Genomic DNA, 27,630 nt, shown 5'->3' on the forward strand with positions numbered 1-27,630 from the left:
TTTATGCTGAGCCCTGCATTGGGCTCCTTGTTGTCAGTGCAGAACCAGCTTTGCATCTTCTGTCTCCCTCCCCCTGCCCCTCTGCTGGTGATGGTTCTCTTTCCCAAAAATAAACTAAAAAAAAAAAAAAAAAAGATGCACTCTATATTTTCACAGAAGTAACTTTATTTTCGACAGTGATGCTGTTTTATATTATTGCAACTCATTTACATGTCTGCCTTAATAGAAGGCACTGGATTTTTATCTTCATATTCAGTTGGTTGAGACGTTAACTTATTTGCAACTTTTTTTTTCATTTCATGTATTGGTCATTTGGAAATTATGGTTTACTGAGTTACATAAATCTCCCAAGCCCTGGTCCAGTTTATAATATCTACAAATCATATTTATATCACCACTTAGCTCATTAAAAAAAAAAAAAAAACCCAAAAGTTCCTTTAATCATTAGGAAGATGAGAAGCTCCTGATAGTGGGTATAAGTTTTCCCAAATTCTAATTTTCACTTCAGAGTTTGAGTTTATCACTGGCAAGTGCTGTCAACTGTTTTCTTTGAAAGGTACTTCTTTACACTTAAAAAAAAAAAAAGTGTCTGCCAGGGGCATCTGGGTGGCTCAGTCGGTTAGGCCTCTGACTTCAGCTCAGGCCACCATCTCGCGCTCTGAGTTCGAGCCCCGCATCAGGCTCTGCGCTGACAGCTCAGAGCCTGGAGCCTGTTTCAGATTCTGTGTCTCCCTCTCTCTCTGACCCTCCCCCATTCATACTCTGTCTGTGTCTCAAAAATAAATAAATGTTAAAAAAATTTTAAAAAATGTCGGCCAGACAGCCAACTCTGACAGTCATTGAAGTAAAAATGCTGTGAAAAGAAAATCACTAATTCAGCCTGCAAGTCAATCACATGACCGCTTTTTCGTAAGACAACCACTGTACTTTAAACAAGAAGCTGGAGTCCTATATGCAAACTTTGTATTTCAGTACTCATACTAAGACAGGGAAGGAGGCAAACCATAAGAGACTCTTAAATACTGAGAACAAACTGAGGGTTGATGGGTGGTACGGGAGAGGGGAAAGTGGGTGATGGGCATTGAGGAGGGCACCTATTGGGATGAGCACTGGGTGTTGTATGGAAAACAATTTGACAATAAATTACATATTAAAAAAAAATAAAGTTCCATACTCAAGGTCCAGGTTTCACAAAATAATTTTACTGTTTTCACAGGAAAACTGAAACTGCCGCCACCCCTTCCCCTTCCAATGCATGGCAGTCAATACTACAGTTTGATGCCACTGCCTTGATTAATGCCGAGATGCAGGCAGCTTGACCAACTTTTGCTTTTTCACTGTTAGTGAAAATATCAGGATAAACCAGAGGATTTTAAAGAGTTGTTACAGGGATGCCTGGCTGGCTCAGTCAATAGAGGATACAAGTTTTCATCTCAGGGTTTGTGAGCTCGAGCCCCACACTGGTGTAGAGATTACTAAATAAAATAAATAAAATAATTAAATTACTCAACACTTCAGCTGGTTCAGGACATGTTGGGTTTGTTGCCAAGCTTTGACAGAATAGTCTCTGACTAGCTGATGCAAGACAAATACATGCAAAATAACAAGCCCAGCCATGTTTGTCAGGCTTAAATATACTTCTACAGGCGAGGTATTAACCCAGACTTCAAGTCTGCAACACGGTGTTTAACATGACCATGTACTGTTGAAAAAAATGGCACTGCCGTGATTTTTACTTTTCAACCAGCAGACAATCAGGAATGTCAACTGTGTATATGGCTCTTTGTAAAGTTTCTCAGCTATTGTGCAATGTTTCTCCAGCCCATGTAATACAGTAATTCATCCTTTAAGGTATTTCTGTCACTTTTTTTTAGTTTCTTTGCAGTTGATTCTTCCTATGAGAACTCTGCAATATATTACTGTTTAATCTTTTTTCCATTTTTAGACATAGATGATGGGTGTGGGTTGAACAAGTAGTCTTATAATTTTTTAAACCCAGTGACCCATTCTTTAAAAAATACAGGGGTGCCTGGGTGACTCAGTCGGTTAAGCGTCTGACTCTTCATCTTGGCTCAGGTCATCATCTTGCAGTTCGTGTAGGGCTCTGTGCTGACAGTGTGGAGCCTGCTTGGGATTCTCTTTCCCTCTGTGACACTCCCACACTTGCACACGTGCTCTCTCTCTCAAAAAAAAAAAAAAATATATATATATGTACATATAATTAGTTTTAGAATAAAGTTACTCTTAAAAAGTTGTATTTAGATATAAAAATTTAGGAGTTTTAAGGAAATATTTAAAACACTGCAGCAACAGAAAGTACTTACATTTATGCTTAGGCAAAACGAAAATTACAGGATTTCAAAATAACAATTGCACAATACTGGGGGTTGCTGGGATTGTAGAAGGTATAACCTAAAAACTAATTTCTACAAATGTAAATATTCACACCCTAAATACACCGCCTTAAGAAATTCTAGATAATTCAATATATATAGCACCCTTTGATTAGTATCAGTGAGGTCATCACACATTGTATAACCCCTGCACACTTGTGAGAATGAGCTAAAAAGGTAAATAACATCATCTCAGTATTAGGAAAGTTTTGACCCTGAAGGCCTCTTTACGCAACAAGGACACAGCCAGAAAAAAGCACTGTCCTGTCCTCAAGGAGCAATCTAAAAAGGTGGGGGAAAACTCGAATCACACAATTAGTAACTTAATTATAATGGTCAGAAGTGCTGTGACAGCATTCAAGTGAGAGACCCAATGTAGCAGAGCTGAGGGCACCAAGGTAGGCTTCCTTAAGAAGTGTGCTGAGACAGTTCTCAGCAATTGACATGGTCAGTTGAGTCCTTTCGCTTCTTTCCATTTTGATTGCCATCACTCTACACCAAATCACCCCATACCTCATGTCTGAACTACTGCAAAAGAACTTCAAATTTCTCCATCCCTGGAACCCATCTGGGATCCTGTAGTCAGATTAATTTCCTAAAAGACTATTTCCAATAGAGAAAGGTAGTACCATACACTGATAAGGAACACTAAGCAAATCAGACCAGTTTGAATCTAGAATCCCTGGCCCTTAACAGATTAAGGTTTTTCAACCTCAAGGAGTTCTAGTTTTCTACTCTGGAAGATGGGATTTTATGTATGAGGACCACACGAAATACACTGGCAGTTTAGCACACTATGTGTTACAGAAGTGGCATTCCATGATTATTCATTTCTTCTAACCCAACTATTTACGTTAGCCTTTGCCTATAGCAGGCACTAGAACCATGTTGTCATTATTTATTATAGTAAATAGTTTGGGAAGAGATTTTTAACCAAAGGTCAGGAAAAAGAGGAAAGGTTATGAAGAATGTTGACTGACTTGACCAGAATCCATACCCTAGAGGTGGGGTTAGGTTAGTTGGCTAGTAAAATAATCAATTCTATAAACATAATCTGAAAATATGTTACTGCTGTCAACAGGAAGATCCAATATTAAACATGTTTAAAAAAAACCCAAAAACTAAAAAACAGGATGACTAAGTGCCAGGGCAAATTGGTAAAAATCAGTGTTAACTGTGAACTCTAGGCAAAAACCTGGAAAGCAAGATTATTAAATGTAATCATGACTATGAGATACAATCAAAGAGGCAGAAATAGCCTCTGTAATTACCAAGAAGGTATATACCATGATATCAGGATACTCAGGTTCAATCCTGGCTTGGATAAAATAAACCTCAATGTTTAATTCCATGCTACTAACAGCTCTCTAATAATCCAGTTTCTTACCCACTCCATCAAGAATGGGGAGTCATGGATAAGGAAAAAAAAGTCTTCTGAAATATGTCCTCCAGCATAAAGTAGTATGCCAGTAGGTAAAATAACAAAAAATTCCCAGCCTGCCAAAGTGCTCTACATAAGATTGGCCTAAAAATAGTCAAAGTAGTCTTATCCTTGTGATGCTGATCCCTATCAAATTCTGGATTAAGAGTTGCAAAGCATAATGATACCAAACCTCCTCTTTGCATAAAAAATACATGGCAGGAACATCATGTGGCTCAAATTTTGCCAATCTAAAAAAATGTAAAAAGCCTTTACAAAACCTTCAACTTTCTCAAAATAAGAAGTGTTCAATATACTTTTGTCCTAGAAGCATAAGAAACAATATGGCTTGGGGGTCATATAGGGTGGCTCAGTCGGTTGAGCATCCAACTCTTGATTTTGGCTCAGGTGGTGATCCCAGGGTTGAGGGATCAAGCCTCAAGCACTGTATCAGGCTTCGTGCTGAAAGTGGAGCCTAAGATTCTCTCTCTTCCTCTGCCCCCTTCTCCTGATCACATGCTCTGTAAAAAAACAAAAACAAAAAACACAGAACATGGCTCTATTACAAAAGGAGATAGATAGATGGCTTATTAAAAAATAAAGCCAAAGGAAGTGAAGCACAGGAAGAGGATAAGTGCAATGGTTTATACAGGAAACCCAAGGAAGAGCTCAACAGTGGACAGATGCATTCAGAGACCATGATGCAGTAGTCTCTTCTATAAATAGAATGAGACTTGGGTTAAGTATGACCCTAAAATTTCTCCATAAAAGGAGACATGTGTCTGTGTTTTGTAGACTTTGCTATTATTTGAAAACCAATTTCACATATAAATTAATAAAACCAACATTTATTAAGTACCCAGCTCTGTGTTCAAGCATTGGGGAATCAAAAATAAGTCCCTGAGTAATGCACTTAGTGGGAAAACAGACAAGAAAGGCAATACTATGGTTTTTTAAAAATGTATTTGGAATATTTAGTATCTGTTTTACAAAAAAAAAAATCTGACCTGCAAGTTTCCAAAATTTATTAAACATCAGTACTCATTGTCTCAACATGTTTTTCCATTCATTCAGTTTTTTGAAAGGGAAAAAAAAGTTGAGGGAAAAATTACAAAGTAAAGAACACACAAAATATTAGAGGTCTCTCTGAAACTGTAACCATTTTTGTCAGATATATAGGTGTACTATAGCCCAGGGGCTGTATTTCCAGTGTGGTCCCTGAGTCCCCAATATCAGAAGCAAATAAGGAACTTGATACGGAATTCCAGTGCCTCCCACCCCTCTGCCTTAACTGGATTCAGAATCTTTGGGTATGGGACTGCAAGTCTGCACTGAACAGTAACTGGTGTGCACTGACCGGTTTTAAGATTCCCATCCTAAGGGTCTTATAAGTGTAAGAAATTTTAAGTAAAAAAATTGTCATTTACAACATGTTATATTAGCAGATAAATCAAATATTTTGGTGTTAGGATATATCTATTAATTTACACTTTATCAGGATGAAACTTGCATATGACAGGCATATGACACTTAGGCCCTGGCCTCCTCTGATGAAGTTTCTCCAAAAACAAAACCTTATAGGACTGAAATTTAGGCCTGGTTTCATTGGCATCAGATATAGTCCCTATTCCTAGCTAAACTTCTGTCACTATTATGGTTTAATGAAATCCCACTTTCCTAAAATTCATTACGCATTGGTTTTTGAAATCCAAACTAGTCAACGCCTGCTTTGCTTTCTCAACATACTGTTGTCCAAGGCAGGTTTAAAGTAACGGCTTGTTGAATTTGGCTCTCAGCTAAGTACAGCTAAAGTATACAGATAAAGGTAAAACAAGCAGGGAAGATAAAAATAAACTAAATAGGCCAACTTGTGCTTCCTTAGTGCTCAGCATGAAGAGAAAGTTATCAACATTCACATTAAGTATTCAGCAACCCACAACACAAGTTTGTGGCTACAGCTACAATTTATACTGTGGCAATTTAAATTACATAAAGTTGAAAATTCAGTTCTTTAGTCACACTAGCCACATTTCCAGTGCAACAGTAATACAGAGTTAGTGGCTACTACATTGGTTGGCAAAAAGGCAGAACATTCCCATCCCTGCAGAAGATTCTATTGGACAGTACTAATCTAGAGCACTAGCAAGCTTACAAAACTATTCAGAGATCAATAACCTATCAAACCTTATAAAGACATCTACATGTCACCCATTCCATTTTTCTTAGGATTGGCAAGGCATCAAGGCACATTCTAGCAGCTTAGTGGTACAAGACTCAAGAACCTGTGCCCTCAAGAAGCTCTGAATAGTTAAGAGAATTTAAACAAGCAATAACAACCTGAGAAATGCTGATTCAACCTGCTGAGATCAGGAGAAAAGCACGGCTAACCTTTCTTTAGAGGTGTTTGGCTTATAGGATGATAGATCACAGAAGTCAAGATCATAGCGGAGAGGGTATTTGAAAAGTAAGGCGCGCCGAGGGCACTGTTCCAGAAGGAACCAGCCTACAAAGAGGTATGACAACGTCACTATGATTTGGGTAAACGATCAGTCCAGAATGACTCGAGAGGTCTATGTAGAAAACTGTAGCAAATGAAAAAGTTGTTGAGAAAAGCCAATTGAGGGACCTTGTACATCGCGTTCATGTTGATGAATTCATAATTCATCCTGTGAGTAGTCAGAAGCCAGTTAAGAGTTGCATCAGTCATTATTGGCTCTACCTCTATGTTAGGACAATTGTCCCAACAACACAGAAGATGCTACCGGGAAGCAGAGACACCAGTTTGGAAGCCATCAACATTAAGGCAATCAAGCCCAGTTACTAACTGATGAGAAAAGAAATAAAGATGGATTAAGAGACATTCAAAGGAGGTAAAAGGGAGATACTGCTGAACCTCATATCCAATTCTCAGTAAGGCAGTAGTCAAGGTCATCTGGACTGTGAAGAGGATCAAGGAGTAGAATCCTAGTTGAGGACAAAGATAAAATGTAAAACAAGGTAAACATTCCAGAAAATCCATAAAGGAGGAATAAATGATTTGCTGGGTAAGAGTGAGGCCTCTGCTCAAACTGTGTAGCCTTAATTGGTGGTACATCCAATCTGTCTGGTTTCACAACTCACCTGGCTGCAAAAAACAGGACAGGAGAAAGCCAATGTTATGTCTGGGGGCTGAAAGAGCAAGTACAACAAATACAAAATAGTCTCAAAGTAGGAGTGTGAATTGCTAAGATCCTTAACCCTAGGGATGCAAGGGAAGGGGTCTTAAATATTTAAGATTACTATTTAATCTAAAACGCTCTATTTCGGTGGTGTAAGCAAGGCCTTCAAAGGGGGTAAAAACCTCTGATGGTCATGCCTTTAATCTATCTCCTTTTATCTACAGGAAAAATACTACAAAAAGGATCTTGAAGTTGTTAATAACACGCAGTTTTGCTGCATAAAATCAGCCCAAGGTGAACGCCTGGACTCCCATTTCCCTCCTCCACCCCTATTATAATTACTTTGTGACACAAACTCAAGTCTGTGGGAAGAGAGAAATCTTACACCTGCTCAATCTCCCTGCAGGACAACGCCCAGGCACCAGGTTAAGCCTGGGCAAGAGTCCCGCCCACAATCGAGAAGCAGCGACTTGACATGGAGGCTATGACGAGATCGCGGGGGAGGGAGGGATTCTTCTAGGCCCAGGGCGGTCCTTAGGAGACAGGAGGCAGCAAAGAACTCCCATAAAGGTATTGCAGCACTCCCCTCCCCCTACCGAGAAGGGTGCGGCCTTCACTCCGCCTCCTCCACTGCAGATCCCTCAGGATTGCAGCTCGCGCCGATTTTTGGAGAACACGCACCTCCCTCCCACAAACCAGCAAGACTGACCCCCCGCTCCTTTCCCCCACCCCCGCGAGTCCGAGAGCAGATCCGGCTTGTCTCGTCCTTAAGGTGGCGGGCGCCCGGGGCGGAGCCGCGGTCGCCGCCACCCAGAAGCCTCAACCCAGCAGCCCGCCTCCGCCTCCAGCGCGCGCTTCCTGCCACGTTGCGCAGGGGCGCAGAGCCAGACACTGCGGTGCTGGGCCTTGGGAAGGGCCGTACCAACGACCGCCTCCCCGCCACCCCTACCGAACCGCTCAGTGGTTTCGCTCATTTGGGACCCGAGCCAATGGCAAGGGGCCGTTCCCCGGGCTTCAGTAACCAATCAGATGCCGAAGCCTAGCAGGCGGCGGGTAAACCGACTCCTTCCAAGGAAGGGGCGGGTGGCCAGACGCCCGCGCGGGAGGCACTTTCCCTGACACCCCCCCCCCCCACCGCGGGAGGTCGACCGCGCCCGCTCCTCCAGCCCTCTCCCCACCCCAACTACCTACCCATCCCACCCAGGGAGCAACGCGAGAGTCCCCAAGCGGCTGCGCACTCTCGAGGCTGTAACTGACAGGCGCTTTACTCCAACCAAAACACGCCATTTGTGTTTTCACACACGGCGGGAGGAAAAGCGGCCAATCAGTGACAAGAGGTGAGCCGGAAGCGCTCCTCCCTCTGCAGGAGCAATGGCTCCATCCGGATTCGAGCCTTTTCCGCTCTTCTCCCTCCCCCTCCGGTTGCCGCAGGGCGGGCCGCACTCCTGCCTGCCTCTGACCACCTCTTTCCCTTCCAGCTTAACAAACGTTATATTCCCGACTTCCCGAGGGGGAAGGCAAACCCCATCTATCGGCCAGACCGCCTCAGCCACCCATCTCCCCCAATCCACCGGACCCCCCCTCCCACCAGAGTCCCGCTCCCCTACCTAGCCGAGGCTCTCTGAGGAGCCGGAGCCCCAGAGCACAGCCTCTTCTCTAGGCGGCCCCGGCGGCTTCCGCTGATTGGCGGCGAGCTGGCCAATGGATGCGGGGCGGTGGGCGGAGAGGCCAATGGCGCGGCGGGAGGGGGCGTGTCCCGGGTGCCCCTGGCGCCGGCGCTGGGAATCCCCGTGCGGTCAGTGGCGTTTCCGCTCGGGCAGCGGGCTGAGTGAGCTGCCGCCGCCGCCGCCGCCGCCGCCGGGGGAGGGGCGGCCGCCGCCCGCCTGCGCTGAGAGACTCACGCAGCCCCAGTCCCGCCAGTCCGCCAACACTGTAGTGCCGGCCCCCCCTCCTTCCCTGGCCCTTCCCCCTCCCCGCCTTTGGCTCGCTCCGCCTTTCTGCCCCCCACCCCCACTTCACGGGCACGGGCCATTCCCGGCCAGGAAACGCCGTGGCGCCGCGTTGGGCCTAACTCGAGTCCTGCTGCCTCCCGGGAGTGCTGTGCGCCGCAGCCCGGGCCCAGGCCCCGGCAGCGCCTGGGACAAGGTAAGGGTCCGACAGAAAAGAGAGACCTACCCTCACGACCGGGCCCTGGGGGAGGGAAGGGTCACCTCCTCCGTCTCCCCGCGCTCGCTCTCGGGACGTGGGCCTGGCCCTCCCCAGGCTCTTAGTAGGAGGATGCTGCCCCTTCTCATCCCTCTCGCCGCCCCACACACACCGTTGCACCCTTCTTTCTCAGAGGTAGAGTCCCCCTCCGTAATCTAGTCGACCCCACTACCCTTTTCATGCCTTTCCTGGGTCAGGACGCTTCCCCTCCCCCACGCCTCTTCACCCCTTTTCCTGGGAACTGCCTACTCCACGTTTACCTTTTACTTAAGGATAGGCCTCTCCCTGCCCTCTTCTAAAAATGCACAGGCATACTTTTTTTTTCTCTCTCCCCTAACCCCCGCCCCCACCCCCTTTCGCGCGGCCTTGTGACAACTCTGATCTCTGGGGGAGGGGGAGCCTTAATCCCCCCCCTCCGTAATGTTCCTGAACGCCTTCACTATCGTTCTCGTGTCCCCATCTCAGATGATTGCTTCTTTTCCCACACTAAAGACGTTACCTTCGCCACCCCCACTTCACATTCTTGGGCTCTCAGTGGCGTATGCCCCAGTATCTGAGATAGCCTCGTTGAATTTGTAGGGTTCAGGCTTGGAGTTGAGCCAGATTGTGTCGTTTTTCCTGCCTTGGGCGTGGAGAGCGATCATTTGAGAACGTCTTGAAAAGCAGAAAAATTCCCCTTTATGAATTCCCTTTACCTCTGCGTGGAAGCCAGTGATGTGAGGTGAATGGTGGTGAGAAAAAGCCCTGGTTTTTTAAGTAGGTGAATCGCGTGAGAGGGAAAGTTGAACTGTTGGGAAAGCCCCTTCTATGCTAATTTATTCTATAGGGCGCCTTTGCTCGTCTCACTTCTTAGGAATAACTGGTCTTTCCCTTGGATACTGATGCTGCAGCCAGCTCTGCTGGTCTGGGTCAGGGGTGCGTGTATGACCTGCGTTTTCTGCTTTCTCATGTTACTTGTGCAATGTGTTCACCAGTAACTCATTTCTTACCCAGAGCTCAGGGTTCCATTGGGCTTTGTCTGTACTTTAGTTCATTTCTCCAATTTACCCCGTGGTCATGGTGCTGAAAGAATCCCCAGGTTCTCTGCTAATTTCCTTTATAACTTGACTAGGCAAGTTGCTTTTAAATGACATATTTGTGATCAAGGTCATATTTACATTATTTTGTTGGGCAGATGTTGCAAGGCTATACTTTTGATTTGGGAGGATCCACTTGAGTGTTGAGAGATTTTTCAGGAGAATGTGTATCTCCAATTTGGGAAAATTTCTTGGTGGTTAATTTTATGTTATTGATGTTTTTAGGTCACTCAGAGAAAAGTTGTAAGTGGTAATTTTAGATGTGTGGAATCTGAGCTAGGACTAAAGCAAGAATATTCACATAATCAGAGGTTTTTGGGCCTCTTGGAAGACACAGGACAATTTTTTTTATATTGGATTTCTTCCAGTTTTCTCAAGAGGATCATTAGTTTTCTTCTCTAGCCCAAAATTCTGGCCCGTTATGGGATTAGAGTCTTTAAGGGTTACTCTGTCATTATGTATAGAAAAATGAATTATGCCCTTCGATAGGACAAGACACAAGGCTCTACCTCTAGCTGCAAATTTAAATTTGACTATAAAGAGTGAAAATTGACCTTTTAAAGATGAAAAGTTAATCTTCATTCCTAGATTGCTGGCTTAATTTAAAAATAGATATTTAGAATTTGGTAAATTTTGATTTTTTTAAATAAAAAGGTCTTAGTTTAAAAGGGTGACTTTAGGACTGTTTGTTTCTAAAAGCATAATTCCAGCCCTTCTGGCATGGAGCACTGGTCCAAAAAAAAGAAAAAAGAGTGTGTAAGGAGTGGGGGTGGGGTGAGGAGAAGGTTGTTCCTTTGGGTTGGATCACAGGGGTGAGTATACAAGGCAGCAGCAGCTGCTGGCTCTGGAGCTCTGGTTGCTACGTGAGAAGCTTGAGTAGTGCTGGCTGCTGTCTCCAGGGAAGGACAGCAGTGCAGCGTCCATTAATGCTGTTGGCTGCAGGGAGCTGCACTTAGGCGATGGCTGCTTCAGGACTAAGAAGAAACCTTGCTTTCCTGGGAATTTTCACTGCTGAGCTGGTTTGCATTTTATTGGTGGGGAGATGAGAGTTAGCAATTCATAACCTTTTACCCATTTATGGATATCAGCATCTGGAAACTGGATCATAGTTAAAGATCCTTCTTATTTTTGTTTTTTGTGGGTTTTTTTTTTGTTGTTGTTTGTCAGATTTTTGGTGTTTATCTGGGGATTTGTGCTTGCATAGGTCTGAAAGTTCTATTAGTTTTAATTTTTGAATCCCTTTATAACCAAAGTTAATGAGAATTTAAGGATCTTTCTGAGAACCAGAATGGGGAAAATCAGTTCTTTTTTCTGCAACTGACATGTTTCCTCCATCTCTTTAATTAGTGAATTTTGATATTTTATTGTTTGTGTGTTTCCTTCCTTCCCTCAAGTTGTTAGGCCACATTTACCTCATTAAATAGATGTTTTGCTAAACATATTACTACATTTGGAATTGTAAACTCTAAGAACTACTCTTTTTGGAATGATTTCTAAATATAAATTTCAGAAGTATTTTCTTAATTTCTGTATTAGTATAGACTTCTCCAGATTAGATTATTTCTTTGGCGTTTGACCTAAAATATTGATTCATTATATATGTGTTGGATATAGTCTTCTAAGATCACAAGGATGTTTGTTTGGCCATGATCCATCTGAAATAAAGGATGTACCAGAAGGAATATTTAGAAATCGAGTAAGTCTAGAGTACAGGATACCTGAGAAGATAACCTCTGAGCCCCTTATGTAGTCTCTCCCTCCACAGCTCCTGCACATTAGGCAGATCTCTGATTAGGCAGAACAGTTTGTTGAGTATGGAAGTACTTGAAGGAGAACCATCACTCAGATATACCACCACTCATTCAGTATTTAACAGATACCCATGTGTTTTCTTCCCCCACACCCCCAAGACTCTTGCCTCCTATTTTTTTTCCCTTAGAATTTTGATATTTTCAGTCTCGTGTTCATGTACTTAAATCCCACAGTCATCTATAATGTGTAATACGACTCTGGCATTTGTGGCAGGGAATTAAAAAGAATGGAAATGAATTTTGTCATTCACAAATGTGGCTTGCATTGTCTCTCAGTGATACAAACAGACTAATGAAACAGAACCTTAATGAATAATATTTTAGGTGGTTCTGTTTTTATTAGTATCACATATAAAAGATCCCATATCAAATAAAGATGGTCTCACTCATACTGGTTGTTTAACATAGCTTAGATATAAATACGTCTTTTAGTTTACATAGTATGAAAGTTACCTTGTAAAATAATTGCTTTTTCAGTTGTATATCCTATTGTTTAGAACCCTTTGTGGTCTTGATGTAATCATTTTCTGGAAGATCATAGAAACTCTTTTCATAGGATTTATTTAACCAGTATGCTTGAGAATTTTTATATCTTCTACTCTTTTGTGTCTGGGATCTTACATCCTTTCTGAACTTGTTCTGGCCTTTCTGGGGGAGAGTTGCCATTTCATTTTTTTATTTTCGATGGGAAAATAATATAGTGCAAAATGGAGATATGTAGACAACCACTTTTACTTTATCCTCTTTGTATTGAAATAACTTATGAAACGAGACAGTAGTTAACAAGTCGTAAATTGGATGCATCTTATTATTGAAAATTGGATTATGATCTAGAATAAAATTTTCTTCTAACTTCTGGTTCAGCTCTGGTGATTTGTCAATTTAATTTGAAACTAGAAGGCCTAGTAGTGAATTTGATTTATAAAAATTGTTTCAGGTGTTGGAAACTAAAACTTCTTGAAAGGAATATTTTCTTTATGACAAACAAAACTTACTCTGAACTCTGTAAAATCTGTGAGATAATGTATATTTAGTAATACAGCTGGTGGTTATTTGTAATTTGGTTAAAAACATCTTTTCAGAGGCACTCCGTAGAAAGTAAGTGTAATGCATCTGTGATAGACAAGGATTGTTACCATTCCTTACTGTGAAAAATTCCAAAATATGTAGTGAAATGACATTTTTAACCTTTCACTTGCTTCAGTGATTGATTTCTCTTCTGGTGAAGATTCAGAGAAATTGATGAAAGATGGAATACCATTTCTTTCATTTATCAATACATATTTTGTTAAGTCATTTAGTCTTATGAAAAGTGTCCTATTTTATATTCAGTTCTATAAATGTTACCCAGGAATGGTGTGTGTGTGTTGGGGGGTTGCTGTTAGAAAGCATCACTTTAGGAAAAGCTTTTAACACTTTATAAAGGAAACCATGAGAGATAATAAAGAAACAATGACGCTAAATCTCAGCTTACTGTATAGGAGCCTTCACTGAACAAGGAATTTGTAATCCTATCCTGTCTCACTCAGTTTTTCCATCATATTGATTTTGTTTGTTGAATACCGCAGGGAAAGATGTAAGGGTCACATCAAGTATATTTGGTATAAATACAGGAAAAAAGGAATTTTCTGCTTATTGGAATAATATCTTTGTATTTTTAAACACTAAGCTTATTGGTCAGTTTTGCCTTATGTACATGAGTGTTGGTTTGGTCTGACTGCTTTCTCTTCTGAGCTTTTCTGTCTTCCTTGTAGTCTGAGAATTCTCAGAGTTTTGATGGCAAATTGAAGTAGTAAGAATTATTTCCTTACCTATGTTAGTTATGTACATCCAGAGCAGGGGATACACCTTGGCCTATGTTATGAATCATAAAATAAGCAGTGGATATGGGAATTTGTAAGAATTTGTTTCTATCTGGGGGTTCAAGTTTTTGATGTGCTACGTAATTGAGGGAAAATGCCGTATTCCTTGCTGCTCTGTTTGAAAAATAGATGGAAGCATGGGAGGAGCCTCAGACTTCTGCAGCAGGATTTGGTCTGAGTAGAAAAGGAAGATTTTTGTTTCAAATTGCCAGCTGCTTATGTCAGACTGACTCCCTTATTATGCTTTTAGCTGGCCTGTCAATATGGCCAAACAGCTAGATAAGTGCGGGGCAGGACAAAGGGCTCTTTGCACAGCGGGGAGGCAGTGTTGGTGGGGGAGGGGCAGGAGGTAGGAAAGGCAGGAGGAGGAGGAGGTTCTTTTCCCGGGGAGATTATTCAGTTTGGCATACAGTTAAAGAAATCATTTATAGTTCCCACTCGAGCATTGAATTTGTGCCAACTATATACTCTTAACCCCAAATTTAGTTTATCCCTGAATATCAGGTAGCGATTCATCCCCTCCTCCTAGGAAAAATAAAAAATCTAAAGCTTTGTATAGGTTAAAAGAAAATAAATCCCATGCCCACCACCCTTCTAAATACAAGTCACCTCCTGAGGAGACTGGTTCTAGAGCATCTGACAGCAGAATTTTCATTAAGAAATGGAAAAGAATATTTTATCTGTATGAAACTTCTTTATTTCAGTACACATACTGTCCTTATTTAGATTGGGATTAGGCCACAATAGGTAGAATAATTTGTTGTGCTTTGTGAAATAGTTGCATAGTGTTAGCTCCAATTTCATTTCATTTAAGATTTTTTTTTTTTTTTTTTAAGTAATCTCTACATCCAGCGTCTGACCCAGTATGGGACTCGAACTCACAACCCTGAGATCAGGAGTCCCATGTTCTACCTACTAAGCCAGCCAGGTCCCCCTGTTAGCTCCATGTTTAGATCAGTAATATGGAGCCCCTCCAGCCTTCATGTGTTGGATTGCCATCATATAAAATGCAAACTGAAGAAAGGCTACTTGTCTCATCCCTACTTCCTAGAGAACCAGATATTCCCTGGAGATTACTTCCTCCCCACCCACCCTCTTTTAGGTTAGGCACAACCTAGTTTGATACATTTGTGCTCAGCTCCCAGCACAATGTGGGGTGGTTGCATTCAGCTTATTAAAATCAATATGAATCACGGAGTTGGAAGAAATCTGTCATCTGGCCCTTTAAGCAAAATCACAATGAAATATTTCAAAGTTTGGGCCCCTTTGAAGTTTTCATTAAAATATTAAACCAGTCAGTATCCTGAAAAGTATTTTTAGTTACTTTTAAAGTAAATGTCAAACAAACAATACATCTAGTTCTTTAAAAAAAAAGTATATATTAAAGAATTGCATTCATATACAAATTAGATAAGCAATTATTTGGATTACAAAAGGATTCTTCTTTTATAAAGAGTATATGCTGAGATTCTTTTAAATGCTTAATATAATTTAAGAGAATTTGATTTTTGGAAATAATTGGTTGGAACCCAGTTTTCCAAGGGTACATCTGTTAACTTGAATTGAGATACTACCTGTTTTGCAGTATTACTAAACTAGCCTTAAAGTGTTGCCTTCTAGCCAGACTGCAGGAGACAGTAAAGGGAACTGGAAGCTAATTTTTGCTCATGGTTTTTAGACCTTGTGGCTATTAGCAAAGAAGAAACATTTTAACTTAATCGAGTAAGTAGAAAAAATGGCCGTTAGTGCACATTCTAATATTGAGCAAATCTGACCAAGTTTTGTGTCATTTGCCTCTGTAAAAAAAAAAAGTGGTGTTACTTAATTTTATATTTTTATGTGTAATGGGTTTTTACAATAATGATATAATATTTTGATCTGAAAAGGGAAATTTGAGTGACTAATTATCATTTCCTTTAGATTTTTTTTATTAGTGAACTAGCAACATCAATATGAAGTTTAGTAAGCTATGTTTTATGTATTATAAAAATTTAGGGTAGTCATTTCTTCTCTTTGTAATTCACTCACATGGATTATTTCTTTAGATTTGTGTGACTAAAATAGAAGCCATCTAGTTCAAACATTGGCCTCCATTCAGACCATTTTCTCCTCAGGTGCCATATTGCTAGCACTAGAGTAAACATCTTTTCACACACATGTGCATATACACACATACTACTCTTTCCAAATAATTAGAAATCTCTTCATCTTGGCTTCATCTGCTACTGTTACCTGAATCTTGCCAGGGACCTTAAAACGTTCAGGACGGGGCAAATTTTGACTCCAGAGGTTTTGAAAACTGCCTTGGTTACCCAGACAGCTAATCTGATTTTCAGTGAGACCTAGCCAGCAGTAGACAAGAATGGAGGTGAAACAGCAATGTACCTCATCTTGACTATGTAGCTGCTCCACCTTATTTCCTGCTATTATCCTACAGCGCCTCTCCCTAACAAAAAAGAAACTAGGACAAAGGGGGAAAACTGGGTGGGCTCTTAAGATTTTTTTTTTTTATTATGGTTGGGTTTGTTTTTATGTTTTTGTTTTAAATTTTTTTTTAATGTTTATTTATCTCTGAGACAGAGAGAGACAGAGCATGAGTGGGGGAGGGGCAGAGAGAGAGGGAGACACCGAATCTGAAGCAGGCTCTAGGCTCTGAGCTGTCAGCACAGAGCCTGACACGGGGCTTGAACTCACAGACCGTAAGATCATGACCTGCGCTGAAGTCAGATGCTCAACCGACTGAGCCAGCCAGGTGCCCCTATGTATTTTGTTTTTAAAGAAATTTTTAAAGTTTATTTATTTTGAGAGAGAGAGAGTGTGTGAGCAGGGCAGGGGCAGAGAGAGGAGACAGAGAATCCCAAGCAGGCTTCACGTGGTCAGCACCCAGAGCCGGATGTGGGGCTGGCTCACAAAACCATGAGATCATGACCTGAGCTTAAATCAAGAGTCTGGCGCTTAACTGACTGAGGCACCCACATGCCCCTGCTTATATGTATTGAAATGCAAAGTTAATTTGTCCTTTTCCTAAAAGTCAGTAGTGAAAGGGATTTCATAACTTCAGTATCTTCTACTTTATTTCTTAATAAACCATTTCATTTCAGATCCTTTGCCTTACCAAAAAAAAAAAAAAATGTTTCTAAGCATACTTAATTTTCTTTTTTAAAATTTTTTTTTTCAACGTTTATTTATTTTTGGGACAGAGAGAGACAGAGCATGAACGGGGGAGGGTCAGAGAGAGAGGGAGACACAGAATCGGAAACAGGCTCCAGGCTCTGAGCCATCAGCCCAGAGCCTGACGCGGGGCTCGAACTCACGGACCGCGAGATCGTGACCTGGCTGAAGTCGGACGCTTAACCGACTGCGCCACCCAGGCGCCCCGAGCATACTTAATTTTCATTGACTGTTCACACAATCATTATTACCACCAGATGCCACCTGAAGTAATAACTTGACGAAAAGGAGAAATCTCTTCTGTGGATAATATTTGAAGTTTTATTGGGAATTACTTATTTATGTAACATAGACTTATGACAAAGGTTAAAAACTTAAACCTTGTTATATATGTTTGTCCCTCTACCTTAGTGGAAGTGAAGTTGTTTGCAATACAGATTTTTTATTCTTTAGAATTCTTTCTTCAAGCTGCATAATTTATATTCTTCAAGCCACCTTTTTCCCACACCATCACCCAAAACAAGAGATTTTTATCATTTTTATTGTGTTCTGATACTGAGATTTTCTCCCCCCCCCCCTTGAATATGAAGAATCAAATAAAACTCAGTAATCTAATAAATGTGTGTACTACTGAGTATAGTAAGAGGATTATTACATAACTCTTAGAGATTATGATCTGGCTAGGATGTTCTAATATCATTTTAGCATATTTTATAATGTTGACATGTTAATCTTAATGTACGTGCATATGAATCTCATTGTTTGAAATTTGTACCCATTTTTTGTCATTTTATATGAGGTTGTTGTGGTGTGTTACCCTTTCCCCGCCTCTGGACTCCTTGGTTTTTTATTCCTGTCCTGTTCCAATCTTTGGCTTACGTTGGAAAATTCTATTTCTTTCTGCCAACCTCCGTGCATGCCACAACACATACAATTTGTACTCTCACATCTCTGTGAAGGAGGATGATCTCCAGTTAATAAGCAACTGTTTGGGCATTCTCTGTATCCAAGGAAGGTTTTATTTAAGTGGAAGGACCTGTTGGCACTTAGATTGCCTCTGCATTTATGTTACCTTTTCCTTTATTAATGTAGCCTTGTTGAAAGTTGACTTGTTTTATAAGAGAAACCAGACAGAAAGGAAAGAGACATAGTTAGATATGTTTAATTTAAAAAACACTTGTTTTTTAAAATAAATGTTTATTATGATAACATTTGAGTCAGAATCTAAAGGGCACTTTTAAAACTTTAGTTCTAAAGACAAAAGAGTTTAACCTCCTAAAATAGAACAAAGAATAGTGTTTTTGAGGCAATATGATTGATTGCATGCTGAATGTAGCATGAGATTCTTGTATGAATGTGTAAATTTTTTTTCAAATTCTGTGGTGCAAATTAGTGTAACCACACAAATTGTCTTTATGCCTGAAAAATATTAGATGGAATGACTTTTTAAAAATAAAGTAACAGGTTTGAGGAAAATGTGGAAGCAAGTCCAAAATTTTTGAAGTCCCTTTTTATTGATTTTTGTTCTTACTAGACACATTTAGTTTTATTTATGGCAATTAGAACTTAATTGTCATAGCCTAGTAATAGAACAAAATAAGGGTAGGTTGACATGGTGTAAGATGTGTCTCATTTTAGGATGAGGCTAAAATTGTTCTGCATTGTTCTGTATTTTCATATTTAGGCTACTTTTATTGAAAAAGTTTACGTAGTATTGTAAAACCTATGAAGTGGCATAAAATATTCACAGATTAAATAGATAGTCACTTTATTGGTGACTGGTTATATAAGCAATACTGAAACCAGATATTTACTAAAAATCCCCAAAAGAAAATTATACTAGCATCATATATGGAGCTCTGAACTTCCTGTAGGCAAACTACTTAGAACAAAACAAGTAGGTAACAATGCCAATACTAAGGCTCTTACTTTGGAGCCTCAGCTGGTTGACCTGACCCAGATGTTTTTACCTCACACTTCCTAACTTAACTCCTAGGTCACTAAGATTTGAAGTGTTGCTGGGAATAAAGTATCCGTTCATAAATTGAATAGGAGTCTTACTAGGCCATGTGTGGAGGCCCATGGGAAGACATGTTATTTTTAGAGAAGCAAGGCTCTTGAGTAAGTGTAACTTTCCCTTCATAGTTTATCATGAACAGTTGGTATGAAAAGGAATGACTGGAAGTTTGCAGAATACACTGAGCAACAAGAAGAGACACAGACATATCCCCCTTAATAAAGTATGTGCTAGGCAAGAGACAAAGAAAACATTTTTTTAATAGAATACATTAGTTTTTCTGAACTTCGTAATACTAGGAATGCGTTTCTATGGAAAATCATTATTCAAAGGATTGAGTTGAATATCTTTTGTGAAAATAGTAAAAAAAAAAAAAAAAAGTTTTATAAATAGAGGAACAGTCCTGGTTTGTGCCTACCACATAATTAGTAATAGCACCCCTTTTACTCTCAAAAATGTCCCAGTTCAGGGGCTCCTGGGTGGCCCTGAGCCACCATCTGGTTTGTTGAGCATCTCAGCTCAGGTCATGATCATGTGGTTCCTGAGTTCCAGTGAGTTCACTGTTATCGGCCTGGAGCCTACTTAGTATCCTCTGTCCCCTTCTCTCTCTGCATCTCCCCCACTTGCTCTCTCGCTCGCTCTCTCTCTTTCTCTGTCTCTCTCAAAAATAAAGATTTAAAAAATAGTAATAAAGTAAAAACAACAGTGTCCCAGTTTGGACCATAAATTATATGCTCACCCTACTTACAGAGGATCATGGAACTTTTCTTGACTACAAAGCAACCCACTTTTCTTTTATATAGCTCTCTGATTCTCCTCTCTGCTAGGATTTGTCTGTTGGCCTGTCTGAGCCCCTTTCCACATGGGTAGTTCTTGGAATATCTATTTCTTTTCCTTTTAGTTGTTGGTAAGGGAGGCGATATATACAGATATGGTTGATTTTTGTTATAGAAATTACAAATACAGTAAAATAGAGGGAATAGAAAAATAGATTCCCTTTGGATTTTATTTAAACCATTCCATTTGATTGAGGTACGGTCGAATCTTCTTAGTTTATAGATTCTGTGTCTCTTATATGTAATATACTTGTTAAGTTTACCGTTGTGTAGAGTTCCTACTCTTTGGATGTTGGAGATTGCACCTCCATGGTGTCATTTAACATATTCTATTAGATGACCTCTCCTGCCCATATTTCATGTAAATGAGTTATTAGGTGGGTTGCAAATATATTTTATAATAGTATAGTATGCTTCCACCAAGAATTACATAATACCTAGCTGTCTTTCTGATGTTAAGCAGCTGTTGGTATTCATCACCTAAAACAACCCTTTTTTATGTGTGTGTGTGTGTGGTATATTTTTATTTTATTTTATTTTTTTTCTTTTTTTTTTTTTTTTAATTTTTTTTTTCAACGTTTATTTATTTTTGGGACAGAGAGAGACAGAGCATGAACGGGGGAGGGGCAGAAAGAGAGGGAGATACAGAATCGGAAACAGGCTCCAGGCTCTGAGCTGTCAGCACAGAGCCCGATGTGGGGCTTGAACTCACGGACCGCGAGATCGTGACCCGGCCGAAGTCAGACGCTTAACCGACTGCGCCACCCAGGCGCCCCTATTTTATTTTATTTTTAAGTGTTTATTTTTGAGAGAGAGCAAGCAGGGGAGAGGCAGAGAGAGGAGGACAGAGGGTCCATAGCTGGCTCCACCCTCAAAGCAGTGAGTCCGATGTGGGGCTTGAACTCATGAACTGTGAGATCATGACCTGACCCGAAGTTGGACGCTCAACTGACTGAGCTACCCAGATACCCCTAGATCAGCCATTCTTAAACTTTACACTTGCAAAAAGTGAAAGCTCCAAAGAGATTTCAAGGATTGTATCAAGATTTACCAGATTAGAAACTGAAACAAAAAATTTATTTTTTTAATGTTCATTTGTTTGTTTGTTTGTTTTTATTTGAAGGGGGTGAGGGCATTGAGGAGAAAATCCCAAGCAGGTTGCAGGCTGTCAGCCTAGAGCCTGATGTGGGGCTTGAACCCAGGAACTGTGAAATCATAACCAGAGCCAAAATCAAGAGTTGGACGCTTAACTGAGCCACCCAGACACCCCAAAACAAAACTTTTAAATTATTTATCAACTGATTTTAAAATAATGTAACAAATCGTGCTAACATAAACGACATGGTTTTTGTGAAGAGTAACTATTTCCAAAGTTTTTAAAAAGTGGCCTTGTTTTACATTTTTGCAAATCTCACAGTGTCTGACTTAATAGAAGACAGCTGCTTTCTCACAGCTGCTTCTGCATTTAATTTGTTGTGATAAGTTGTTTTGGTTGAAGACTGGAGAAAATCTGGCCTCACACTGATAATGTAGTTGAAAAGAGAAAGACCTCACATACCCCTTGAAAGAATCTTGGGGACTTCAGGAGTTCTCAGACTGCACATTAAGAACAATGGGCCTAGATCCATTATTTCCTTTATGATTGCAAAGTGGTGATATTTTATCATTAACTTACTTATTTTCTGTAATACTCCCTCTCATTTATTTGGTTACCTAAGGTACAGTTTGAATGGGAAAGGCAAGATCTGTGTTTGTTTGTTTTTTTCCTCCCTTACCAGTTTTCAAAATGTAATGGGTTGGTAACCTAGCAGGCTCCATAGGTGATTAGTGAAATGTTATTGTTGCATATTTATGATTTTAAATATGTTTGATGTGTTTCAGTCCCTTGCAGTTGTTATTTTTAACATTCAAATTGTCCCACATTTGGCTGTTGGCTTCTGTGCCCTTTTTACTCATCATCACTTGTTTCCTGGCTTTTTTTTTTTTGTGCTTTCTAGTATGACAAGATGTTCCAAGATCATTTTGTACATTTCCTGCCCCAAACTTGAAATTACCAATTTCTACAACACACAGTTTTCTTTCAGTAGGAAATGGTACTTAGAGAACACAGTCTGGGTGCTAGGAGTGTTCATGGCTCTTGGTCCTTGTTCCTAGGACTTTTTCAGTGGACAGAACTAAAAACTGGTTTCTTTTCTTTCCTTTTTTTTTTGTTTGTTTCTTTTAAAAATATCACTTGTTCATATTTGATAACTTTTTTTTAATTCAGTAGTATGTAATTTTTTGTGTAAACCTAATCTTTTCCTCATTCTCCAAATTCCAGTTTCTGCTAACACTAGTGCAATTACTGTTTGCTTTGTCCCACATTGCACACAGAACAGTTTTAGAATGTCAGAAAAATATGATCACTGGAAAGTGAGTTTGTGCTCTTAGGTTATATCCTCTAAGGGTGTATAGTCAAATTACAGTGTTTTATAGTCTCTTGAATTAACTCTTCTCTGTGTGGTTATGCTACCAACTTGATACACAGTGAAGTTAATTTGTTTCAATTCAATTCAGATTTTTCAGGGATTACTTTTTGTTTTGTAATATATAAAATAGCAGTACTAAATGAAATGTAAAAATCTGCCTGTAGTCGGGGAAATCTACCTTATAGTCTTTTCTATTCCTGTTCTCCCTGTCCCTATATGTAAGACTTGACAGAGTCATCTTGAATACTTAAGGTGATTTTGTCATAGTATTTCTTGAGTAACACAAAAAGCATTTAAGTTAATTTACTAAAATTACCTGCCTTTAGGGGCGCCTGGGTGGCTCAGTCGGGTGAGCATCCGACATTGGCTCAGGTCATGTTATCGTGTTTGTGAGTTCAAGCCCCACATCAGGCTCGCTGCTGTCAGTGTGGAGCCCACTTCGAATGCTCTGTTCCCCTCTCTCTGTGCACCTTCCCTGCTCATGCTCTCTCAAAAATAAATAAACGCTTAAAAAAATTACCTGCTTCTAGATTTTCCAGTAACTAATAATTATTTTTTTAATTCATGGAAGAAAATCATAGACTTTTCTGCTCTTCTAGGAGCCAGAATTTCTTGCCTTAATATATACAATTCAACCTTTCTCTAGTAAAAGTGATCTCTCTTGAAATGTTAGATTATTTTCCATTTGTCTTCAATGATTTCAAATACTTAAACCTGACTACCACTTGGGACACTGGTGCTTCTTGTAGTAGAAAGCTCATCAGTTAACATTCCTTGAATGGTTCACTCTTAGACCTGAAAATAAATTATCTTAGAAAGGATGTCATCTACTCTTTATTTTTGTTTATTTTAAGTTTATTTATTTTGAGAGAGAAGAGCATGCATGTGCCTGCATGAGCAGAGGAGGGGCACAGAGAGAGGGAGAGAGAATCCGGAGCAGGACTCAGTTTCATAAATGCTGAGATAATGCCCTGGGCGAAAATCAAGAGTTGGATGCTTAACTGACTGAGCCACCCAGGTACCCCTGCCATCTATTCTTTAGCATTGGTATTAAAAATGCAAATTAGGGGCGCCTGGGTGGCGCAGTCGGTTAAGCGTCCGACTTCAGCCATGTCCCGATCTCGCGGTCCGTGAGTTCGAGCCCCGCGTCAGGCTCTGGGCTGATGGCTCAGAGCCTGGAGCCTGTTTCCGATTCTGTGTCTCCCTCTCTCTCTGCCCCTCCCCCGTTCATGCTCTGTCTCTCTCTGTCCCAAAAATAAATAAACGTTGAAAAAAAAATTTAAAAAAATGCAAATTAGTTGATTATATAAGTCTTAAATACCAAATCTTTTAAAATCTTAAACCTGTTAGGGGCATCTGGGTGGCTCTGTTGGTTGGGTGTCCGACTTCAGCTCATGTCATGATCTCACAGTTTGAGTTTGACCCCTACATTGGGCTCTGTGCTGACACCTCAGAGTCTGGAGCCTGCTTCAGATTCTGTGTCTCCCCCCCTCTGCTCTTCCCCCTCCCCCCCCCCCGCCAATGCTCTGTCTCTCCTTCAAAAATAAACATTAAAAAAATTTTTTAATAAAAACATTTTTAATAAAAAATAAAATCTTAAACCTGTTAAATATGATATCTGTTTTTCCTTTTGAAATATAAGTATCTAAAAGAAGTTATATTATCATATTTCAACAATATATGTCATATTCTAATATATACTTATAGGCTAAAAATATTAAATCAGGATATGTCATGGTGAAGCAATAATGATTAAAAGTGTGAAGGTTCTGAAATTGGATAGACCTTATTCATTCAGATTCTAGTTTGCTGTTTTCTTGCTTATAGCCTTGGACAAGATTCTTGGTGGGTTTAATTCTTTGGCTAAATAGGAGTAAGTAGTTTACTCATAAAGTTGGTGGCATTACATGAGCTAATGTATGTAAAGTAATTGAAGACACCATGGTTTGTATAAAATACACATCCAATAAATGTTAGCTTTTATTTTGGGAGTTGTAATGAATATTTGATCAATTCTGTAAACTTTGTCTGCATCTTACTTGGGGTAGGTAACGCTTTGTGTTGTAAATAGAGCACCTGATTTTCATGATTCTGTTCATGTGAAAGAGAATCATCTGTTTAACAAAGGAATAATTGGTGTGTAACTGAAATTTGTTTGAGGCTTCTGACTTTACAAATGTACTGGTGCTTATAATATAAATATCACATTAAGGAATTTAATAGAGAAAGGAGCTTTAAGGAAACAGCTGCTTTTCAGGATCCAAGGTCCTTTTCAGACATTAGTAGAAATTGTTTTATTTGAAGTGGCTTTAGGATACTGTGTTTGCTGACCAGAGATAAAGGAATTTTTTACCTTTAGAATTTCAAGATACATTTACCTTTTGAGATAAAGCTGTATACCACCAGACTTCATAAATTCTGGTGTTTAGGGTTGTCGTTTCTTTTTTTAATCTTTAAAAAAAAAATTTTTTTTAACATTTATTTATTTTTGAGAGGAAGAGCGTGAGGGGGAGAGGGACAGAGAGAGAGGGAGACACAGAATCCACGAAGCAGGTTCCAGGCTCTGAGCTGTCAGCACAGATCCTGATGCGGGGCTCAATCTCACAAAACGTGAGATCATGACCCGAGCTGAAGTCAGACGCTCAACTGACTGAGCCACCCAGGTGCCTCCTTTTTAAATCTTTATTCAGGTATAGTTGACAAAATTATAGTACATTGTATCTAACATGATGATTTGATATACATTGTGAAAGGATTCCGACAATTGTTAGGACAACCAACTTTTTTGAGGTGGTGGTGAGAAACTTTTAAGTTCTAATCTCTTTTTTTTTTTTTTTTTCAACGTTTATTTATTTTTGGGACAGAGAGAGACAGAGCATGAACGGGGGAGGGGCAGAGAGAGAGGGAGACACAGAATCGGAAACAGGCTCCAGGCTCTGAGCCATCAGCCCAGAGCCCGACGCGGGGCTCGAACTCACGGACCGCGAGATCGTGACCTGGCTGAAGTCGGACGCTTAACCGACTGCGCCACCCAGGCTCCCCAGTTCTAATCTCTTAACCAGTTTCAAATCTGCAATACAGTATTATCAACTCTAGTCACTGTATTATATATAAATCAGATCTTCAGACTTTATTAATCTTTATAATTAAAGGTTTGTATCCTTTTGCCAACCTTGCTGTTTCTCCTACACCCCAGCCCCTGATAGCCACCATTCTATTCTGTTCAGTGAGTTCAAAAAAAAAATTTTTTTTAATAACTCCACATATAAGTGATGCCATGTAGTATTTATCTTTGTCTGGCTTATTTCACATAGCATAATGCCATCCAGTTTTTTTCATGTCACAAATGGCAGGATTCCCTTCTTTTTTATGGCTGAGTAATATTCCACTGTACGTAAATAGCACATCTTTTAATCCATTCATCCTTTGGCACTTAGATTGTTTCCATACATTGGCTGTTGTGAATAATGCTGCTACAAACATGGGAGTACAGATAACTTTTCAAAGCAATTTTGTTTTCTTTGGCTGTATACCCAGAAGTTTGATTGCTGGGTCATATGGTAGTTCTATTTTTAATTTCTTGAGGAACCTCCATACTGTTTTCCATAATGACTGTACCAGTTTACATTCCCACCAACAATGTACAGGGTTCTTTTTTTTTTTTTCCCCCTACATCCTCACTAGCATTTGTTCTCTTGTTATTTGAGAATAGCCATCCTAACAGGTGTGAAGTGATCTCTCATTGTGGTTTTGATTTGCATTTCCCTGATGATAAGTGATGTTGAACACCTCCCTATTCAAGGACCTGTTGGCTCTTTTTAGGTCTTATTTGGGATAATGTCTCTTCGGGTGCTTTGCCCATTTTTCAGTTGAGTTTAGTTGATTGGTTATGTGTGTGTGTGTGTGTGTGTACGCACTGTTGAGTTGTATCAGTTTCATATACATGCACACACACACGTATATGTCTCACATGTTTGTTTTTGAGAAAGAGAGAGTGTGCACATATGCAACCGGGGGAAGGGCAGAGAGAGAGGGAGACAGTATCCAAAGCGGTTTCTGTGCTGATAGCAGAGAGCCCGATGTAGGGCTCAGACTCACAAACCGTGAGATCATGACCTGAATGAAGTCAGACACTTAACTGAGTGAGCCACCCAGGTGCCCCTCTTACATATTTTTCACATCAACCCCCTTATCAGATACGTGGTTTGCAAATATTTTCTCCCGTTCCATAGGTTGCCTTCTCATTTTGTGATGGTTACCTTTGCTGTGCAGAAGGTTTTAGTTTGATATCCCGCTTGTTTATTTTTTTATTTTGTTGCTTTTGTTTTCTGTGTCAGATCCCAAAATCACTAACAAGATCAATGGCAAGGAGTTTTCTTCTAGGAGTTGTACAGTTTCAGGTCTTACATTCAAGTCTTTAATCCATTTTGAGTTGATTTCTGTGTATGGTATAGGGATAGGAGTCTTGTTTTATCCTTTTTTTTTCTTTTTCCCTTTTTTACTGTTTATTTTGAGAGAGAGCAAGCCAGGGGAGAGGTAGAGAGAGGCCGAGAGAAACTCCCTCTGTTAGTGCAGAGTCCGACGTGGGGCTCCATCTCACAAACCATGAGATCATGACCTGAGCAGAAACCAAGAGTCTGAAACTTAACCAACTGAGCCACCCAGGTGCCCCTAGTTTCATTCTTTTGTAAATGGATTTTCACTTTTCCCAGCATTATTTATGGAAGAGCCTGTCATTTCCCCATTGTATATTCTTGGTGCCTTCGTTGAAAATTTATTGAATGTACACACACACACACACACACACACACACACACACACTTAATTCCTGGGCTTTCTAGTCTGTTCCATTGGTCTGTGTGTCTGCTTTTATGCCAATACCATACTTTTTCATAACCACAGCTTTTTAGTCTGAAATCAGGAATTGTGATGCTTCCATCTTTGTTGTTCTTTCTCAAGATTGCCAAACTACTCAAGATCTTTTGTGGTTCTATAAAAGGAATTTTGGGATTTTTTTTCTACTTCTGTGAAAAATGCCGTTGGAACTTTGAAGGGATTACATGAATCTATAAGTCACTTTGGATTGTATGGACATTTTAAAAGTATTAATTCTTCCAGTCCATGAACATGGACTACCTTTCCATTCAATTGTGTTTTCATTTCATTTATCAATGTGTTAACAGTTTTCGTTATACAGATCTTTTACTTCTCTG

The 27,630-nt window shown here is 40.0% G+C and overlaps 1 protein-coding gene across 4 annotated transcripts in view; it reads left to right on the forward strand.

Moving 5' to 3' along the window:
* The first annotated feature begins 8,820 nt into the window (after nt 1-8,820).
* SETD5 (SET domain containing 5) overlaps nt 8,821-27,630 on the forward strand; it is an 82,103-nt gene continuing 63,293 nt past the window's right edge. For all 4 annotated transcript variants that reach the window (XM_047097342.1, XM_047097346.1, XM_047097348.1 and 1 more), the window contains exon 1: nt 8,821-9,116. The gene's annotated coding sequence lies outside the window, so the exon portion shown is untranslated. The remainder of the gene's footprint in view (nt 9,117-27,630) is intronic.

The sequence above is a fragment of the Lynx rufus genome, unplaced genomic scaffold (genome assembly GCF_022079265.1).
Source record: "Lynx rufus isolate CCGP_SWC_20201006 ecotype Redwood Valley unplaced genomic scaffold, mLynRuf1.p SCAF_4, whole genome shotgun sequence".
NCBI lineage: Eukaryota > Metazoa > Chordata > Mammalia > Carnivora > Felidae > Lynx > Lynx rufus.